Below are 23129 nucleotides of genomic sequence, written 5' to 3'. Positions count from 1 at the left end.
TGTCTCTTGTGGATCCCATTCTTCCCTCAAAGTCAGATTGAGGCCCATTAAAACCAGATTACAATGAGCTGGTATTTTTATTTTACTCCCTCACATAGGAAGCATTCATCAAAGCAGCCATCTGCATCATTTAGGGCAAGTTATCCCTCCTATGAGAGGGGAAGAGCTACAGAAACCCAACTCTTGGTTTATCTGGTGAGCATTATACATTTGTTTATTTTTGACTTTCATAAGATGTGTGATTGAAGCACAGCTAAGCACACTGTACCACAGACAGGATTTTCTCGGATCAAATTTATGTTTGCTGCCTGCTGGAGGCTGGAATTATTGCCCAGCTCTAAGGGTCACACACAAGCATTCCTCCTAGGGCTTCTGTTCACGTTAACAAACTGCATACAATTTTGCATTTTTCCCCCTCCTGCAGACTTTTCATCACTTGGCATATGGAAACCATGTGGAAAAAAAAACTACCTTACAGGCCAAAAAAGCTTAGTAAAGGTTTTTAAAAAAAAAAAAAAAATCAGGAAGGAGAGGTGAAATTCCTGCATCTAAGTGCCAGGAGTGAATAAAAGTCAGAGTGTCTTTTATTTTATTCTATGCAGTCACTCTGCATAAAAGTCAGAGTGAATTTTCTGAGGTCTATTTATAGTGATTTAATCCAATCATAGGAATTCAAGACTGTGTACTTGTCACGAGTGGCTGAAAAATGAAAGAAAAGCAAATATTATTTTTCCCACGTGGAAGACTGGAAGGTAAATCTATTTAATGTAAGAAACATACCTTCTTCTTCCCCTGAATCAGATTAGTCACCCATCTCTCTCTTCCTTTCTGACAGTTAGGTTTATCAATCTAAATTTAAATTTTATCTCTCTGATATCTGCCAAATGGCTAGAGAAATATTAATTGTACTCTTAATTTTTACTTGATAATCTATTTTGTGTTCATGAATTTCCATGATTTTTTTTTCCTGGTGGCAGTGATGAGACCATCTGATGGTCATATTTTTTTTTTTTTTTGGCTGCGTTGAGTCTTCGTTACTGTGCTCGGGCTTTTCTCTTGCTGCGGCCAGCGGGGGGTACTCTTGGTTGCGATGCATGGGCTTCTCATTGCGGTGGCTTCTCTTGTTGCTGGGGTTCAGTACTTGTGGCTCACAGGCTCAAGAACACACAGGCTTCAGTAGTTGTGGCTCGCGGGCTCTAGAGCGCAGGCTCAGTAGTTGTGGCGCACGGGCTTAGTTGCTCCGTGGCATGTGGAATCTTCCCGGACCAGGGCTCGAATCCGTGTCCCCTGTTTTGGCAGGAGGATTCTTAAGCACTGCGCCACCAGGGAAGTCCCGGTTGCTGCCATTTTTTTATAAGTATAATAGGACATCCAGAAAGAGTCTAATGGAGTGTACACAAGTAGCCAGACCTCTACAAAGGGACAGGTAAAGGCCACAAAACTTTTATTTTCACTTCTCCCTCTTCAAGCTAACAAGCTGCGTCTGCTCTCTTCCTGCTGTGAGGAAGGGCTTCTGGCCCCTCTTGACTTCCTGTGTACATGGGCCATGTGGGGTTGGCACCTGAGACCAAACGGAAGCACAGCAGATAGAAAGGAAGCACAGTATTGGTACAAGGGGAGGTATTTCCATCACCTGTCAAATCCCTCTTCTGTCTCCTCTTTGCCTCCTTGCACTCGTGGGTGCCCTAATGGGGACTGAAGCTGCTATCTGGTATCTGCCCAAAGGGAGGCAAGAGTCAAAAAAGGACTTGAAGTCTGAAAGGGAATTTCTCTGCAGAAGTAGTAGCAATGAGGAAGAAGGAAGCTTCTGAAACGGGTCAGTTTCTTACGACTTTTCTTGGCAGTTTGCCTAGAAGGTCATCTTTCCTGCCCCACATCATGGGGTAGTTCCTCCTGGGAAGCAGAAGTGAACAATGGACACGGAGAGATACTAATGATCGATATGGCTGGGGCTATTGGAGCCTGGGGCCAATGCTTCAGAGTCTGTGAGGGCATTGATTTGACAGTTGAGGCAAGTTCGAGATCTTACCAGGACCCGAAGACCTTACAGGGGCAGATGCCAAAGAAAGGTTGCTACCTTGAGAAATGGATGCAAAGAGGAGCACAGTGAAGGGCACAGATGAGTACAGTTAAGGATACAGTCCCTTACTGGGTTAGGCTTGCACAGGATATATTGAGCCAAGTGAACTGAAAGGAAGGCTACCAAGCACCAAATGTGTGAAATTAAAATCAAAGAAAGTTATTGATTTTCCTAACTAGCCAGAGATGTTTCTCCAACCCAGCTGTATAATTCAGGCAGGATTATGCAAATACAAAAACTCAGACAGAGAGGGGAAATTATAGCAGCAACGGCATGCAAACCAGGTAGGACAGAAACTCAAACTAATGCAGGGTTAGTGTGAGAAAAATCCTACTGGCACTATGTTTCTGGAGGCTGTGTGTGTCCCAAGGAGCAGCTGCAACCCAAAGACCAACCATACTGCAGATGCTATCGATCCTTAGGTGACAGTAACTCTGCTGTTCTATGTGTGTGATTGTTTTGCGTGAGTCTATCGAACACGACTGTGGCAAATATATTATTGGTCTCACTGTTTCCACTTTCAGAGCCCTCTGTGAGCAAGCTTGCAAATGGTCTCAGAGCAATTCTCCCCACAGCACTCAGTGATCAGAGCTGGCGTGGGAGGTGGGATCTCTTTGCAGTCTCTGCAGTGTTTCTGGTCTCAATGTGTTTGTTTGCAGAGTGACCAATAAGAAGTCTCTATTCAGGGTTGTTAAAACAGAAACTCCCTGGACTGTGTGTCAGGTCTCTAGGCTCCTGGAGGAGGCTTGGCAGTACCCCTAGATAAAGTTACAGCTGATGACCAATTGACCAGCAAGTTTTATTCCTGCGTTGCCATGTTACCCGGGCTTACAAAAATGGCAGCCAAATAGGACCATTGTGGCAAGAGTGAGTGACATCACCTTTTAGTGTGTGTCTGTGTGTGTGTGTGAGAGAGTGACTCTGAGTGTAGGGGATGGAGGAGACACACAGAGGTTTTTTCAGTCCATTGCACCCCTAATTCCTGCTCTCTTCATTTTCTACTCTTTCTCCTCAAAACTAGCTCCTTTTTTCTTTGGAGGATATAATTGAATCGAGTGCCAGCCCAGCCATGGCTGACTCTTGTTCCAGGACCCACGAGCTTCATGGTCCTCAGTGGTAACGGACGTGTACGTGAGTTCTTTCATCTAAGAATTTGGGTAGCTGGGAAACTTCTGTCTCAAGTTATTGCTGTGAGACGAGTGACAAGAGAAGATACCATCACAAAAGATTGTGTTTGCAAATGTGCAACGATGGCTGTATTCTACAAGGTCTTAAAAAAATTTTTTTTAACATAATGGAAGGCTATTCCCCTCTATCTTGCCCACTTCTTTCTGATTTCTCTCTCTCTCTTTTTTTTTTTTCTCTTAACAGACTATAATATGGCTCTGAAAGCTATCTTATTTCTTGAAAGGCTTTAGGGTATTTTTTTCTTTATTAAATTTAAAAGTTGAAAGTCACGGTTTATTATTTAGCAGGGCTTAATATATATGCGTTTTTCCATTCTCCTGTGAGTCAATAAAGACACCAACCTCTGCTAACTTGATAGAAAATTTTCCAAACTGTGTACTAGGAAGGTTGATGAGTTGACTTGGTTTGCTTTGTTTTCAGTTTCTTGGTGCCTTCGTCTTTTCAGTCTAGGAAATTGAAATACTAATTCTCATATAAATTCAAGCAAAGTGTTCAAAGTGCAGTCCATGAATTATTTATTTTCCTGCCCCAGACTTCATTCTTATTAGCCATACCCCTGCACACTCATGACAATAACTGAGGTAGGGATTCAATTTCTGAGCAAGAAAGAACACTTTGGCAAGTTAGAGAAGGAAGGAGTATTCCCTCTGCACAGATGTCTGCTGGGTTAATGCAGTGGCCATAACTACCATTTAAAAAGTGTCTGCTATGTGTCAGTCATCATGCTCAGTGTAAGAGGGTGTATTTTTAATTCTTGCAAAAGCTTCCTAAGAATAGATATCATTTCCCTAATTTTATAGGTATGAAAATGAAGGCTCTGAGAAGTTCATTAACCTGCTAAAGTTCACACAGCTAGAAAATGGCTAAGAAGGATGTTCCCAGAATCCCCTTATATCTGTGCAAATTTGATTATCGATCAATGAATCTTATTAATGACGGTTACCTTTTTTTCCAGTTTACAAAGCACTATGACATACATCGTTACCTCTCATCAAGCCTCAACAATTCTGTGAGTAGGTCACTGTAGTCCCAATCCACAGATGAAGAAAGTAAGGCCCAAATGAGTGAAACTATGAAAGCAAGTTAATCCTAGGGACATTGCAAATGCACTCTAGCTAAAGACCAACCTTCTAGCTCAGAAGGGACAGCTAACTGAGCAGGCCCCTCTTCAGAGAATTCTGACTTACCAGATATGAACAAAATCAAAATAAGCTTCAAAATCCTCTCAACCCGCAGGCCCAGTGAGAAGGAAGGAGAGGATCTCAGGCCAGAGGAGAGCAAGGATTACTGTTTTTACCAACCTGGGGCAGTGCTCACCGAAGGCGTGTGTGTGTGCGTGTGTGTGTGTGTACACACATGTGTGCACGTAGAGGTTATTCCGGCAGCCTGAGGAGTTTGAGGTCTTCCTTATCCCATCAGGACCAGGAAAGTCAATTTCACTCGTGGGTTACAGCCAAGACCAGAGGGTGCGTCTTGCTGTCTCAGACTCTGCTGGAGAGAGGCCCAAAATCCTTTTACAGGACCAGCTTGGACCTTGCCAAGAACCGCCAGGCACTTAAGATACAGCCTTTACTTACACACATTACCCACCAAACACTTCCAATTGTATCCCCCAAAGCCTTCACACTCGCTCCATTTAAACATGGCTGGCACCGTGCCTACCTTCAAACTCTGCATTGTGGCAAAAATCGAAGCCACATTTCAGGACCTGCAGGCTACAGCTACCTTAGAGAACTGCCTGGTGGCCAAAGGGAGAAATATTTACTATAAAGTGGCTTTACCAGTGAGGTTTTGCCTGGGGACCATCATCAATAAACTGGAAGAAGAGGCCACATCTGAACTAGCCCATGGCACAAGTGCCCACTGTACTTTTCCTTTTGGGTATTACTAATTCTCAGCAATCTCTTAAAAATCTCTGAGCCATATTTGTTTCTCTCCATAATGTCACAAGAACTCACTGACATAACAGAAAATCTCCACAAATCTATGTGTATGTCAAGGGCCAAAAAGGGACAAGGTAAGGTTGTTTTGGAGCTGTGCTAAAATGAAATAATTATCCAAGTTTAGTATTTCTTTCCCAGCATCTGTCCCTTCCCTCTTGTACTATTCTGTTGTTAAAGGAATTGGCAGTGATTCTTGGAGCTAGAGGTATTGCCTATGCTGCCTCTTCGAATCATTTTTCCACTTGACACCACCTGGGGTTAGAAGGAGGAATGAGCTGGGGTGTGTCTGAGTGTTATTGTTGGTACGGTCTGTGTCAGCATGGGCTGCAAGTCAGCATGATTGTCACATGTCACCGAGCCTCATGGGGCCACCGCTGGGAGAATAGCCCTAATCCAGTTACACAGAGAAAGCTGGAACCTTCGGGGAGCTGAGCGCCTCTTCTTTCTCGTGTTGCTATAACTGGAACTGGGCATTTACACCCCAAGCCAGCCTTTACCTAATACACTCAAGTTTAATAAAGAAGAAGAATGGCGCCCTTGAAGGATGAACATTGGTGAACAGTTGGAAACTTGTTAAAAGATGTTTTTTCCCTTAACACTTGTTAGAGTTTAGGAAAACCTAGAAATGAAATTCCTAAAAAAAGCCAGTTTCTCTCCATATTTCTAAATCATTTTCATATCTTTAAAAAACTATGTGTGTAATCTTCAGCGGAGGAAGGAGAATATATATGCCATTGCTGACTTCCTATTTCCAAAGATAGTATTCTAACATCTGTAAATCAAACTCACTACTTCGATATTATGTAAAGACAGAGTTTTGAAATAATACAATTCTGAGCCCCTCTGCAGCCCCCTTTTCTCATCCATTTTCATCTTTCCTAAAGATGAAACCCTGAACAAGGACTTAAACAATTCAACATTTTTTTTTCCGGAAGCTGGATTAAAGTTTACCTTTGCCCTATCTGTATGTAGTAAGTAGAATTTGCTAATAAAGGGAGAGTATAAACTCATCTTCAGGATGATTACAGCATTTACTTAAGAAAGGCCTTTCATTACATTTTAATCTATTTTCAACATTTGTTGGAAGGCAAACAATTAGTGAACAAATTACAAAGCATTAGTTCAGACATGACAGATGATTTTTTAGGGCTTCCTTGAAAGTACCAAAACTTCTTTTAAAATTCTATACTTTCTCACTGATTCATACTGGGTTTCCTTCCATTTATTTCAAATGGGCTGGATTTTACTGAACATTGAAAATGGGACACTCCTGGGAGGAGAATTCTCAATTAGGGTACCGCCTAGGCTAACTATGTGGGTTAGCCACATGGCAGAGCAGAGGCCAGTCTTGCATTCATGTTCTCATTCATTTAGTCCATAAATTTGTTTAGCACCTCAGGCACTGTGTTACATGCTAAAGATAATAGGAAATAAAATATACACATTGCCTGGGCTTAGCCTCACAGAATTTATAGTCAAATGGGAAATACAGAAGTTATCATCCAATAAGTGCTTTGGACTGAATTGTTTTCCCTGCAAATTTCGTACGTTGAAGCCCTAACCCCCAATGTGACTGTATTTGAGATAAGGCCTTAAAAGAGGTACTTAAAGTTAAATGAGATTATAAGGTTAGGCCCTAACCAACCAGGACTGTTGTTTTTATAAGAAGAAGAGAAACGAGAGCATTCTCTCTGTGTGCAGGCCATGTGAAGACAGCAAGAAGGCAGCTGTCTGTAAGCCAAGGAAAGAGGCCTCATCAGAAACCAACTGTGATGGCACCTTGACGTTGGACTTCTAGCCTCCAAAACTGTGAGAAAATAAACTTTTGTTGTTTAAGCCTCCCAGTTTGGAGTATTCTGTTATGGCAGACCAAGCTGACTAGGATAGCGGAAGTGCAGGGTCCTTTGGAGGCATGTGGAAGGGGTCCCTCAGCCAGTTCTGGAGAAGCAGTGTCTAGGCTGAGATCTGGAGGGACAGCAGGAGTTAGAGAGGAGAGATGGAAGGAGGCATGTTTTCAGGGGAGGCTGCAATACAGGTGAAGTCACAGAGGCAAGGACAGCATGGCTTGGAGATGTGAGACAGAGGAAAAGAAAATTCAACAACTTAGAGCATAGACAGCAAGGGTGCTGGTTCTGGAACAGATGAAGCTCTGTAAGTCCAAAAGCTCTTTAGAGCATGGGCTTTCAGAAGTTTTCAACATAATACAACTCCTCTTCCCTCTTGAAATCCCTTCTTTCCCCTTTGGGCTTCCATAACATCACATTCTCTTGGTTTTCCTCCTGCTTTCTTCATCATTCTGAGTGTCTTTTGCTATCTTCTTTTCCCCCACCCAACTTAAAATATTAGAGTTCCCTAAGACTCAGTCCTGTACCCGCTTCTCTGCTCTTTTTACATTCCTTCCAACGTGATTTTATCCAATCATGTGACTTTAAATAGAGCCTATATGCCTAAGACTTCAAGTCTCTATCTTCTACCCTGACCTCTTCCCACAAATATAGATTCATTTGTTTCCCTGATATCTCCCTTTAGTTGTTCAATAGGCAACTCAAACCTAGTACTCAATTAGGTAGGATGCTATTGGCTGTAAGCAACATACGACTCCAACTCAAATGGCTTAAACAGGGCATTCATAGAGTGGCTTCTGACCTGGGTAGTTCATAGGGATGGTACTGTATGGGAGGAAAAACTTTTCCTCTAACCTTGTATGCTGGTTGAGTGAGTCCTGTAAATTAGAGTGACAAAAGACAGATTAAGAGGAGAAAAAATTTACTCATGCAACGCAGATACATGCAGGAGCGCTCAGTGATGAGTAACTTAAAGGGGTGCAGCCTATATACCTAACCTGTTAGAGGAAAGAGAGAGCGGAGAAAGGGTTTCTATGGGAAGGACGAATAGGTTTTTGTTTTTATGAAAGATAAGGGAGTTTTTGCTTTTGTTTGTTTGTTTTTAAGGGAAGACAAACGAGGCAAATGAGAGTTTAAAAAGTTTGTGATATCTGTCTATGCTGAGTGATCTTTCTGTCTCCTTCATGGCCATAAAACTCCCTGGGAGAGGGGATTCGGGTAGGTTTATTCTTGGTGATTTTCCTGGGAACAGACTCACGCCGAAGAGGGTATTTGTGGTAGCCTGATTTCCCAGAAATTTCTGCTTTAATTCAGATAAGAGAAGCTCCAGGAAGCCTTCTTTCTACATCTGTTGAATTTCAGATGTCTTCAGCTTAAAATAATTCTTATGTTAAAGTGGCATATTTTGGGGTGGCATATCCTGATCCCCTTCAGTACTGCATTTTCTTAGTTTTGACCAAAATTGTAGAAATTATAGAAAGGGCTTCCAATATTCTGAGTTGAGTCTTAGGCTAATTCTGGAATTGTGAGTCATCAAAGAGCCTAGGTTAGTATGATTCTTCTTAGCTCTAACCTAGCCATTTTTATAACTCTATTCACCATATGATTCAAATTGAAGTCAAGAGATATTTGTGATGCATGAGAGTACCTACCATGGCCTTTCCCCTGTAACTTTGTTGTTTCCTCCTATTCTGACCTGAAGCTCATCATGAGACTTGTTTTGGTCAATGAAATGTTAGGAAATGCACCACAAGAGGCTTGAAATGAGCTTATACATTGAAATTTGTTTTCTTTCCTTCCTTCAACCCCTGCAGTTACCATGACAATGAGCCCAGGCTAGCCTGCTAGAGGATGAGAGACCATGTGGAATGGAGGTGAGTCATCCCAGCTCAAGCCATCCTAGACCAGCCAGCCTCCTGACGATTGGCCAGCTAACCAAGGATGCACGAGTATGCGCAGATAGAACCTGTTAAGTCAAGCCCAAATCAGCAGAAGTGCTCAGCCCATTTGTAGACTCATAATAAATAACAAATGCTAGTTATTTTAAGCCACTAGTATTAGGGTTAGCTTGTTTTACAACAATAGCTAACTCACACATGTGGAAAAGTCCTAACCATTTTAAATGGAGAGGATGAGGGGACATCTTAAGGGAGGAGGAATAGGGTTCCTCAAAACTATACCTTCCAAGTCTGGCAATTTAAATTCCTGGGTGTCTTGAGGTGGGAAATTTCTAAACTGGGCATTCTTTCTGAAAAACATGCTGTCATGGCCCTTGCTGAGTAAGATGGTCACTCTAGGTTAGTTCTGCTAGCAGACCATCCTTTGATATGCAAAATTATATAGTTATAAACTTCTCGTCTCTTTGTATGGAAGGCCGTGTAGAACAGAGCTGGAAGAAGGCTGGTTACTGGACTGAGAAACGTGGATCCCAATAAGAGGCAACACAAGGCTGTCCTGTTAGCACAGGAGATGGAACCCTTAAATGGGAGGGGCCACAGCCGTACATGGAATGAAAGGTCCCTGTGGAGATGAGTTTCCAGCAAGTTCTTTGGAATTAGTTCTTTCCTTCTCTTCAGATCCTCTGAGGTCATGGCAAGCCTCCAGAATTTCACACAATGGCTGGGCACTCCTAGGCCACAGTTGTACCCTTCATTTTGCCAAAGGATTTCCACCAAAGCCTAATTGCCCACTAACCTTTACCCTCTCTTTCCTCCACTGTGCCCTTGAAGATGCTATCAAACTTGCATTTTAACATCCAGCTTGCTGTCCTCTTTTGTTTCTTTGTAGAAGGTCTGGTCATCATTTAGACATCTCTTGACATACATAGATGTCAGACAGAGAGACCCCAAGGAAGAAATCAACATGCGTTACACTTGATTCAGCTCTCATTGGTTGAGAGTGGCTGCAGTATGGTGGGAAGTTGCTCACTGACAGAAGGATCTGCTGGGCTGGCTCTCAGGGCAGGAGAAGATATGATGGTTCTCAGAGCATGGGGAAAGTTGATTTTTACAATGTGATATAAAGTCTTATTTTATGAAGTAACCATTGCAAAGTGCAGTAGTGCTATAGCAAATGTAGCTTACTGGTTAAGCACGTAGACTTTGAAAACAGATCTGGATGCAAATTTGGGTTTGTGATTCACTAGTGCTGTCATTGTGGGCTAATTACTTAACCTCTCTACAGCACTGTGCAATGAAGACAATAACTCCCACTCTTAGAGATGTTGCAAGGATTAAGTGAGATATAGTTTAATAATATCTCATTTATAGTTGGGACTATGTAACACAGTACTCAAGTTCTAGTAAGCACTAAGTATAGGTGATGATAGTAATAATTACTTAAGATACTGTTTCCCTAAAATATACCCAACAATAATGTACTTGGAAATGTTAATAGGTGTACTGTGAGAAAAAAAATTTCAGAGGTCCCAGAGAACATCAGTATACTACAGGCTCTGTATGGCTGTGCAGTAAAAAAAATCAGTTTTGTTTAACCCAGCTTTTTCCAAATTTGAAGACAGACTCTTTTTCCCTCTCCTTTTGGAATACGTACTGACATCTGTAGGTCACTAGTGTCCCTCACAACACTGTTTGGACCATGTTGGTTTATGAAAATAATTTTCAGTTGTGTGACTAGTTAAAGATCCATCACCAGAAAGCAAAATGAGCGTTAGATATAAAGAAGCTTAAGTGTTGAACCTGGGCTCAGTGAATATTGGGCCAATGTAGCAGTTGGCTCTTGGCCTCTCTGGAGTCTGGGAGTAAAGAATGTCATCTCGGCCATCAGCTGTGAAGGGGCAGCATGCAGTGTGGTAGGGCAGGCTTTTAAAATTTTGAATCAGAATTTACTGTTCCAACTGATAGCCTCACTTTTAAACAGAAGGCACCCAGAGCTCTAAGTGGCAGCTCAGTGCCCTGAAGAAGAACACTGAGCTCCTCACCATCCTCACTAAGACCACCCAGGCCAAATCCTGGCTTTTTTTTTCAATCAGAGTGGCCGCGTATTTTATGCTTTTGTTTGTTTGAGTTTGTTGTGTAGGAAACCACATGAAGTATAAGCCAAGTTGTTCTATGCTGGTTTCAGTGTAGGAGAAGCCCCACACAGTGATGCTTTTGAAAAGGAAAGTTACGACTCAAAGAATATGGGATTGATTCCTAAAGCAGAATGACTCATAAAGAGACCTGGGTTTGGATGGCCACCCTTCTTGTACAACAGCTGGCTATTCATGCTAGAGACATTTTTTCCAGAGTTACAGAAAGTAGGTAATAGATCTGAAAGAGTGAAAACGAAATGTCATGTTTTTATAAGGGAAATATACATACATTTTTAGCATGCTAAGGATGTTTAGCATATTAAATTGATATGATGTTAATGTCGAGTCAATGGAAGGGAATTTGCAAGGGAAGAAGACACCAAATTACTTTTCTGATGAGATAGTCTGTGTATCTTGTCACTAAGAACATGTTTAGTCTCAGGTTTCATGAATTGCTATATGTCACTGAGTAAGATGGAATGCTTATCAATTCATTTTTGAAGTGAGCAAAACTATAATTTTAACAAAGATCACAAAGACAGACCCTCCTCCCCAAGCAATTAAAAACAAAACCATTTAGATGCAACTGACACTGACTTAGGAATACAAATTAAAAATAAATTTAAAGTATTAGACAATAGACTTTAAAACAAAGAATTAATCCATACCTTCTCAAACTCTTCCAAAAATTAGAAGAGGAGAGAATTCTTCCAAATTCATTTTATGGGTCAGCATTATCCTGATACCAAAATCAGACAAGGACACAAGAAAAAAAAATTATAGGCCAATATCCCCAATAAACATAGATGCAAAAATCTTCAACAAAATATTAGCAAACCAAATTCAATTTAAACTAATTAAAATTAAAAGCATCATACACCAGGATTAAGTAGAATTTATCCCAGGGATGCAAGGATGGTTTAACATCCATAAATCAGTCAATGTGATACACCACATTAACAAAATGAAGGATAGAAATCATATGATCATTTCAATAGATGCAGAAAAAGCAGTTGACAAAATTAAACATCCATTTATGATAAAAACTCTCAACAAAGAAGGTATAGAGGGAACATACGTTAAAATAATAAAGGCTAAATATGACAAGCCCACAACTAACATCATACTTAGTGGTACAAAGGTGAAAACTTTTCCTCTAAGATTAGGAATAAGACAGGATGTCTTCTCTCACCACTTTTATTCAACATAGTATTGGAAGACTCAGCCACAGCAATTAGTCAAGAAAAAGAAATAAAATGCATCCAGATTGGAAAGGAAGAAGTAAAACTGTCACTATTTGCAGATGACGTGATGTTATATATAGAAAATCTAAATGCTCCATTAAAAAAAAACTGATAAAACTAATAATAAATGAATTCAGTAAAGCTGTGGGATACAAAATTAATACAATAATAACAAACTATCAGAAATAGAAATAAAGAAAACAATCCCATTGACAATTGGATAAAAAAGAATAAAATACCTTGTAATAAATTTAACCAAGGAGGTGAAAGACCCGTCTACTGAAAACTATAAGACTTTAATGAGAGAAATTGAAGAAGACACAAATGGAAAGCTATCCCATGTTCATGAATTGGGAGAGTCAATATTGTTAAAATGTTCATACTACCCAAAGCAATCTACAGTTTCAATGAAATCCCTACCAAAATTCCAATGGCATTTTCTCAAATAAATAGAACAAATAATCCCAAAAAGTATATGGAACCACAAAAACAAAAAAACACAAAAAACCAAAAAAAACACCAAATAGCCAAAGTATCTAGAGAAAGAAGAAAAAAGCTGGAGGCATGATGTTCCCTGATTCAAACTATATTACAAAGCTATAGTAGTTAAAATAGTATGGTATTTGTAAAACCAGACACATAATGGAACAGAATAGAGATCCCAGTAATAGACCCATGCATATATAATCAATTAATTTATGACAAGGAGCCAAGAATATATACATACAATGGGGAAAGGGCAGTCTCTCCAATAAATGGTGTTAGAAAAACTGGACAGCTATATGCAAAACAATGAAACTGGATCCCCTATTTTAAAGCATACACAAAAATGAACTTGAAATGGATTAAAGACTTGAATGTGAGACCTGAAACTATAAAACTCCTAGAAGAAAATATAGGCAGCAAGCTTCCTGACATAGGTCTTGGTGATGATCTTTTGAACCTGACACCAAAAGCAAAAGCAACAAAAGCAAAAATAAGTAAGTGGGACTACATCCAACTAAGCAGCTTCTACACAGCAAAGGAAACCTACCAACAAAATTAAAGGCAACTTACTGAATCGGAGAAAATATTTGCAAATCATATATTTGACACGGGACTAATATCCAAAATATATGAAGAACTCATACAACTCAATAGCAGAAAACCAAAGAATCTGGTTAAAAATAGGAAGAAGATCTGAATAGATATTTTTCCAAAGAAGACATACAGATAGGCAACAGGCACATGAAAATATGCTCACTATCATTAATCATCAGGGAAATGCAAATCAAAACCACAATGAGCTATCACCTCATACCTGTTACAATGGTTTTTATCAAAATGACAAGAAATAACAAGTGTTGGTGAGCATGTGGAGAAAAGGTAACCCCTGTGCACTGTTGGTGAGAATGCAAATTGGTGCAGCCATTCTGGAAAACAGTATGGAGTTTCCTCAAAAAATTAAAAATAGAACTACCATATGATCCAGCCATTTTACTTCTACCTATTTATCTGAAGAAAATAAAAACATTAACTTGAAATATATGTGCATCCCCATGTTCACTACAGCATTACTTATAACAGCCAAGATATGGAAGACAACCTAAGTCTCCATTGATGGATGAATGGATAAAGAAACTGTGGTATATATACATGCACAGGAATACTGCTCTGCCATAAAAAAGAATGAAATCTTGCTGTTTGTGACAACACGGGTGGACCTTGAGGGCATTATGCTAAGTAAAGTAAGTCAGATAGAGAGAGACAAATATTGTATGATCCTTCTCATGTGTGGAATCTTAAAAAAAACAAACAAGCTCATAGATATAGAGAACAGATTGGTAGTTGCTGGGGGGAGGTGGAGGATGGGAGAAATGGGTGAAGGGTGTCATAAGGTAAAAACTTTAAAGATGCAATGCCAAGGATAGTTTGACTAATTCACCACTGTATTGTCAGAACTAAATTGTGCTTCTTATACTAGGTGAGGAAATGATATTTGCTGAGTGAGTGAAACTCTTGGTTTATAAAAGCAACAACAAGCACTATTTACAATAGCTAAGACATGGAAGTGACCTAAATGTTTATCGACAGATGAATCTATAAAGAAGATGTGGTATATATAATGGAATATTACTGAGCCATAGAAAGAATGTAATAATGCCATTTGCAGCAACATGGATTATCATACAAAGTGAAGTAAGTCAGACAGAGGAAGACAAATATCAAATTATGTCACTTGTATGTGGAATCTAAAAAATAATACAAATGAACTTATTTACAAAACAGAAATAGATTCACAGATATAGAAAACAAACTTATGGCTACCAAAGGCGGGGAGGGTTAAAGTAAGAGTTTGGGATTAACAGATACCAACTACTATATATAAAATAGATAAATAACAAAGTCCTACGTATAGCACAGGGAACTATATTTAATATCTTGTAATAAATTATGATGGAAAAGAATCTGACAAAGAATATATATATGTATAACTGAATCACTTTGATGTACACCAGAAACTAACACAATATTGTAAATCAACTATACTTCAATTAAAAACACACATCTCTTATTATATACTTTATATTAAAAAGGGGGAGTGAGAACTGAATGCTGCAAAAATAAGCTATAAAAAATGAACTGAAATACTAAGAAATTACATTTGGCAGCATCTGAAAAGAAAACTACAGTCTGACCAAGTTTTACCATAGGAATGCAAGAAATGGTTTATTAATAAGAAGTCTATAAATAAAATATATCATTTCAATAAGTCAAAAGAGAAAAATTATATAATCATCTTAGCAGATGGTACCCATTTATGATTAAAAATATACTAAAGTGGGAATAGAGAATAGTTCCTTAACAGTACTTAATAGAGATGAAGACATAGTAGAGCATTCTCATGAGAAACAGGATAAAGATGTCCAGTATTTATTTTTACTATTTTATGTTTTCCTGGAGGTCTTAGCCACTGAAATAAGATAGGAACTGTGTGATAGTTGACTTTATGTCAACTTGACTTGCCTATGGTGCTGAGATGTTTGGTCAAACACCAGTTTAGATGTAGTTGTGAAGATGTTTTTTAGATGCAATTAACATTTAAATCAGTAAACTGTGAGTCAAGCAGATTACCCTCATAATGTGGATGGGCCTCATCCAATCAGTGGAAAGCTAAAAGAAGAAGACTGAAGTCCCCAAGGGAGAAGGAATTCTGCCTCAAGACTTCCTTTGAACTCAAGACTGGGTTCAAAGGAAGTCTTTGAACATCGACTCTTTCCTGGGTCTCCAGCCTATTGGTCTGCCCTGCGGATTTCAGATTTGTCCAACCCCACAACTCTATCAGCCAGTTCCTTAAAATAACTCTCTCAGTATAATACACACACACAAATCCTATTGGTTCTATCTCTCTCTCTCAGGAGAACGCTAACTAATACAAATGGTAACAGCTAACACCTACTGAAGGCTTTCTATGTACCAGGCAATATTTTAAGGACTATATATATATATATATATATATATATATATATATATATATATACAGTCATTGAATCCTCACAATTACCCTAAAATGTAGGATGATTTTTGTCCCTATTAGAAACTAATCAGAAAGAAATACTCTGAGGACTCAGAATGTTCTAGGCTAATTAAAGGAGAAGAACCAAAAGCCTCAAGTTTCTGCCCTTTTACTTTTAGGCAAGAGACTCCAGCTGGCTCTTTCTGGGTAAGATATCAGTGCTCTGAGACCATGCACTGATGGTGAAATCAACCCTACTATCCTGGCAGTATACAACTGAACTAGACACAGGCTGGGAAGCAACAGCATTCAGAAGCCACTGCAGGGATTTGGTCTGTACTCTACTTGTGCTCTGACAATTCCGTATTAGTGTCCTATTGCTGCTGTAGCAAATTACCACAAATGCAGTAGCTTAACCAACACATTTATTATCTTACAGTTCTGTAGCTCATAAGTCCTAAAATCAAGGTGTCAGATTTTGGAAGCTCTAGGGGAGAACCCATTTCCGTGACTTTTCTGGCTCGTAGAGGTCACCTGCATTCCTTGGTTTATGGCCCTTTCCTCCATCTTGAAAGTTAGCAGCATAGTATTTTCAAATTTCTCTCTGACCTCTGCTTATATTGTCCATTGCCTCCTTCCTCTGCTTCTGACCTTCCTGCTGCCCTTTTACAAGGACCTTTTTGATAACTTTGAGCCCACCAGAATAATCTCCCCATCTCAAGATCTTTAAGTTAATATCAGCTACAAAGTTTCTTTTGCCATGGAACGTAATGAACTCACAAATTTCAAGGAGTAGAATATGTATATTTTAGGGGAAGGTATTATTCTGTCTACCATACACACCAAGCATGGGTGAAAGACCCCATCATATCCTTCCTATGGAGAAGTGTGCGTGCTAAAGGAAGAAAGAAAAGCTGGCCGCTCAACTCATACTACTATCCCGAAAGATGTCAGTGTTTCCCTGTTCCTCAGTTTTAGAAAAACTACCACAGGAAAAGGGAATATCCTTGCAACAGTGTTTTCTAAACTTGCCCTATACACATAATGTAAGAAGTTTTTACAAAACTAGAAAGAAACACGGATCCATATATTTCTCATCTCGTGGGCAAGCCTATTCCAAACATAAAAACAAAGACCAAATTCACAGCAGACAAAAATTCAAAACGCAGAGGTTTTTACAGAACAGAAACAGAGACTTCCAGTTTCTGGTTCCACATGTAAGGAGCTTGGAAGTTGCCATTCTGTCCATACAAGTAAACAAGTAAAAACCTGAACAAACTGAAAAATAAACAAGTCTTCCTGGATCCATAACAGAGAGGAGGACACAGGGCAAACTGCTGCTCCCAAGATTGGAGAAGCAGGCTAATAATAGAGAGCCACGGCTTACCGGAACAGAGACGAGCAACACCGCCATGGAAACCAGGGCTGCGATAGGAACGTCTGAACTGTAATTGATGAATTTTTGAAGACTCAGCGCGGACGAGCCTGGGAGTTAAAAACTCCAGGAGGACCCAGGCATAGAGGTGGCTGCCACTTTTTTGAGTTCGACCAGGTTCTCACAGTAGGTATCAGAGAAGAATCTCCTAGTGCTTCCAGCAAGGTGAGGGGAAAAGAAGCCATTTTCCCCATCAGGGAAAACTAGTTAACCTGAGCCTAACCTGCTGGGGTATCATTACCAGAGCCTAACTGGCCTGGGGGAAGGGATATACCCAACTTCAGCTGGCTCTAGCCTTCCACGTGAGAGAAGGGAAATATCCCACTTCAGCCCAATCTATCCAACCTGTCCCACCTGAGCGGGAGAAAAAACAGAAACACGTGTGAAGTGCACAGTCCAGGTGCATAAGCTCACTAAAAGGGCGAGACCTAATCATAGGAGTATAGAATGCTCCCCCCACCCCCCAGCCTCTCAGCCACATCACTAAAGTCCTATTTACAGCACTCCAATTCATCCAGTCCATTACATCCAGCTATCAAAAGAAAAAAAGAAAATGACAAGGCATACCAAAAAGCAATAAACACAATTTGAAGAGATGGGGCAAGCATCAGAACCAGACATGGCAGGGATGTTGGAATTATCAGACAGGGAATTTAAAACAATTATGGTTAAGTATGCTAAGGACTCTAATGGATAAAGTAGAGAGCAGGCAAGCGCACGTGGGCAATGTAAGCAGAAGATGGAAATCCTCAGAAAGAACCGACAAGAAATGCCAGAGATAAAAAACATGTAACAGAAATGAAGAATGTCTTTGATGGGCTTATTAGTAGACCGAACACAGCTGAGGAAAGAATCGCTGAGCTTGACAATATATCAGTAGAAACCTCCAAAAGTGAAAAGCAAATAGAACAAAGACTGAAAAATAAAACTCTAACAGAATATTCAAGGACTGTGAAGCGACTACAAAAGGTGTAATGTATGCATAACAGGAATACCAGAAGAGGAAGAAAGAGAGAATGAACAGGAGAAATATCTGAAACAATAATGACTGAGAATTGACCCCAATTAAAGTCAGACACGAAACCACAGGTCCAAGAAGTTCAGAGAACGCCAAACAATATAAATGCCAAACAACAAAAATCCCCCACACCTAGGCATATTATTTTCAAACTACAGGAAATCAAAGATGAAGATAAAATCTTGAAAGAAGACAGAGGAAAACAACATCTTACATACAGAGGAGGACAGAGACAGGAATTATATCTAACTTCTCTTCAGAAACCATGCAAGCAAGAAGAGAGTGAAGTGAAATATTTAAAGAGAAAAACTCTGCTAATCTAGAATTCTGTACCCTGCAAAATTATTCTTCAAAAGTGAAGGAGAAGTAAACACTTTCTCAGACAAACAAAAATTGAGGGAATTTATTACCAGTAGACCTGCCTTGTAATAAATGTTGAAAGAAGTTTTTAGAGAGAAGGAAGATTCTATAGGTCAGAAACTCAGATCTACATAAAGAAAGAAAGAGCATCAAAGAAGGAGTAAGTGAAGGTAAAATTTTAAAGTTTATTTTTCTTACTAATTGATCTAAAGCATAACAATTTGTTCAAAATAATAATAGCAACAATATATTCAATTATGTATGTATACATATAAGCATGCTTACAAGTATAATATATATTTATGCATACTTATGTATAAGAAAAATGAATGACAGCAAAAATAAAAAGGACAGGAGGGAGGAATCAGCATTATTTTGTTATCATTAGTACTCGTACCACCTGTGAAGTGGTATAGTGTTATTTGAAAGTGGACTTGGATTAGTTGTAAGTGTATATTGTAGATTCTAAGGCAACCACTAAAAAAAGGAAAAAATGTAAGTATAACTGATATCCTAAGAAAGGGAAATAATAGAATCATATAAAGTGCTTAAAACCACAAAAGGCAGGAAAAGAGTGGAAGAAAAAATAGGAACAGAATAAGGGAACAAGTAGGAAACAGTAATAAATATGGTAGATATTAATCCAACTATATCAATAATCACTTTGAATATCATTGGTCTAAATGCACCAGTTAAAAAATAGAGATTGTCAGAGTGGAACAAAAACAAGTCAACTATATGTTTCTACAAGAAACCCACTTTAAATATAAAGACACAAATCTATTAAAGGTATGTGGATGGAGAAAAATATACCATGCTAATACCAATCAAAAGAAAGCAAGAGTAGCTATATTAATTTCAGAGAGCAGATTTCAAAGCAAGGAAAGTTATTGGAGATAAAGAAGAGCATTAATAATGAAAAAGGGATCAATACTCTGAGAAGACAACAATCCTTAACGTGTAAATACATAACAAAGTGTGTCAAACTACATGAGGCAAAACTTGATAGGACTGCAAGGAGAGAGAGAGGAATCCACTATCATAGTTGAAGACTTCAACACCCTCTATCAGAAATGGACAGATCCAGCAGGCCGTAAATCAGTATGGATGTAGCTGATCTCAACAGTATCATCAATCAACTGGGTACAACGGACATCTGTAGACTACTTCATCCAACAACAGCAGAATGCGCACTCTTCTCAAGCTCACATGGAACATTCACTATGATAGATGACATTCTGGAGCATAAAACACACCTTGACAAATTTCAAAGACTATAAATCATGCAATGTCTGCTCTCAGACCATGATGGAATTAAACTTAAAATCCATAACAAAAAGACAACTGGAAAATCCCAAAGTATGTCAAGATTAAACAACATACTTCTAAATAACACATGGGTTAAAAAACAGAAACACAATTAAAAGACAAACAGTAAACTAGAAAAATATTTATAAAATGTATAGAAAATTGTTAATATCTTTAATGTATAAAAAGCAGTTACAAATTAATAAGGGAAAAAATGAATACCCCAAAGGCAAAATGGGCAAAGGAGATAGACACTTCACAAAAGAAGATAGGCAATGGCTTATACATGTGTGAAAATGCATAACCCCATAAGTATAAAGGGAATTTAGACTAAAATAATTGGACAAATATAAAGATGAATGACAACTAATGGTGGAGAAGATGTGATAAAGCTTTTGGGGCCACCATCCTGATTGCTGGTAGAAGTGTGTGTGGTACAATATCGCTGGGGACCCACTTGGCAATATGTATCAAAAGCTTAAAAATTGTATACACTCAATGACCCAGAAATTCCACTTAAAGAAATTTATCTGAAGTAAATCAGGAGTACATGCAAAATTGAACTGCAAAGACCCTCCACACAGTCCACATATTTTACATATATATGGAAATACATGTATATATTTATATATATATATATATATATAAAATAGCAAAAAGAGGAAATTATCTGAAGAAAATATTGGTTAACTATACTGTGATCAGCTATGAAGTAGAATATAATGCCATCACTTAAAATGAGAATTGTATCCATTCAATCTTATTTATCATCGGACTGTATATCAGATTGTTTATCCTCACTAAAAAGCAAGGGCAGGGCTTCCCTGGTGGCGCAGTGGTTGAGAGTCTGCCTGCCGATGCAGGGGACACGGGTTCGTGCCCCGGTCCGGGAAGATCCCACATGCCACGGAGCGGCTAGGCCCGTGAGCCATGGCCGCTGAGCCTGCGCGTCCGGAGCCTGTGCTCTGCAATGGGAGAGGCCCCAACAGTGAGAGGCCGCGTACCGCAAAAAAAAAAAAAAAAATTAAAAATAAATAAATAAAAAGCAAGGGCAAAGACTCTTTTAACTGCTGTACTCTTAGTGAATGAAAGAGTGCATGGCGGGGGTGGGAGGGAGGTGGGAGGTAGGGGATATAGGTATACATATAGCTGATTCACTTCATTGTACAGCAGAAACTAACACAACATTGTAAAGCAATTATACTGCAATAAAAATTTAAAAAAAAAAAAGGTTCAGGTTTGCTACTCAAAAACATAAAAAAAGAGTGCATGGCACTCTTCTAAATGTTTGCTGATTGACTTATTAATATAAAATATGTTTTCAAATAGTATAACAGCATGTGAGACACAATTTTTTAAAAATTGAGAAAAAAATTTATAGAGAGTTGATATAAAAACAAACAAGATTAGGGGGAAACACATCAAAATATTTATACAGGTTTTCTCTGGATTATGAGACTGAAGGTAATTTAATTTTTTTCTTTGTATATTTTACAGTTTCCAAATTCACCATAACGACCATGTATTAGAAAAATTTCAATAAATAGTAAAAATGTAAAAAGAACAGTAAAAGTGTGTTTTGTCAAAATTGCAACTTGTTCTCCCTGGTCTTTTCAAACTGGCTCCTCAAAGTGGACTGATAGAACCTGGGAACTTATTTGAAATACAGAATCTCTGCCTCACCCCACCCAGCTGGTTTACTTTCTGATTCAGCAGCTGCTTTAAGGATGTCCTGCTTTCTTTTACTCACCTCATTGCCTCCATTCCCTCACCCCTGCATTAACTGCCTGTTCAGCATTTGCTCACCTGTTCAGTCTTGCTCATTTGCACATTCCCATTCCAAATATGCTGTCACTTTGGAGATTGCCCAAACCTGGATTTTAGAAAGCTTATTGGTCACACTTGGGGTAAGGTAGATGACAGTTAGTTCCTTTAGTAGAGATTTATTTATTTGAATCATTGAACATTTACCAGGTAATTGATTAATAGGACAGTCCATGATCTTGAAGACCGAAGACCTCTTAATGAAATGGCAGGGATGGCAGGGGTGGGAGAGGCATCCTGTAGAAATACCAGGCAGTGAGCTGAAGAGATGTGCCTTTGAGAAGACATGGGAATGAAGCAAAAATAATGCTTGAGGAAAGCCAGGAAGAATTTGGAAAGGAGGTGATATCCTTCTATGACCCCAACTCCAACCCAATGAAGTTACTTCCAAAGCAGATACATCCCCCGGCTCTGCCCATATCACTCTTTTGATTGTCATCTTCCCCGGTAGACTGATAGTTCAATGATGGCACAAAGTGGATACTTAAGCTATATTTGTCAAATGAAGGCATATGACCTGAATCTTAGAGGGAGAGTTGAACTTGGTGGTGAGGACGGCTGGGTGTTCTCCAGGTCACAGGAAGTAGAAAGCAAGAGGAAGAGAACAATACAGCATGTTATAACTATCACTGGCACACCTTCTCCAAACTGCCCATCAGTGGATCAGGGAGACATTTCCGTTTTGAAACAGACTTTTGTAGATCTACCATAGTTGAGGGTTATGGAGAATAATACCTGTGGCCAGTCAGCTGTGACAGATTTAAAGCTCAACTGCCAGCCAAAAGCCCATCTCAAGAGTATGGTTCCCTCTTTCAAAGAAAGGGCTGTGACTGTGCTGAAGCCTGCCTGGGACTCCCCACCAGGCCTTTTTTTATGGCTGTCCTCTTCAAAGTAGAGTGCAAACGTGCTCTGAGTGAACAGACAGCACAGCTTAGAGTCTAGGCCCCAAGAGCTTTCAGAGAAAGTAGAGCTGCAGCGCGACCAGGAAACCAGGAAACAGAAAAGCTAGGCTTCTGTCTCCAGCGGCCCCTCACCAATTTCTCGAGATTCTTTGGCATTTGAACAGGCTGCTGCTGCTTTGGGGGAGACTGATGTGCACAGTGACATTTGTATTAACGCCTTCCTGATGACTGCCTTCTGTTTGCCAAACCGTAACATGAAGGTGGAATTATTCCAGAAAATTTAAAGTATCTGTGTGTCAAGGGCAAAGAATTCACTGGCTTTGGGAGCTGCACCCTATGGCTGTGGGAAAGAGGCCCATCACATGGTTCTGGGTGTCATCACCTTTGACCTGTGGTTCGGGCAGTGGCAGGTTTGACTGGACTGTCCAGGCAAGAAAGCTCTCCCTGTTAGTGA

Source organism: Phocoena phocoena, chromosome 11 (genome assembly GCF_963924675.1).
Source record: "Phocoena phocoena chromosome 11, mPhoPho1.1, whole genome shotgun sequence".
Taxonomy (NCBI): domain Eukaryota; kingdom Metazoa; phylum Chordata; class Mammalia; order Artiodactyla; family Phocoenidae; genus Phocoena; species Phocoena phocoena.
This window is presented reverse-complemented; position numbering follows the sequence as displayed.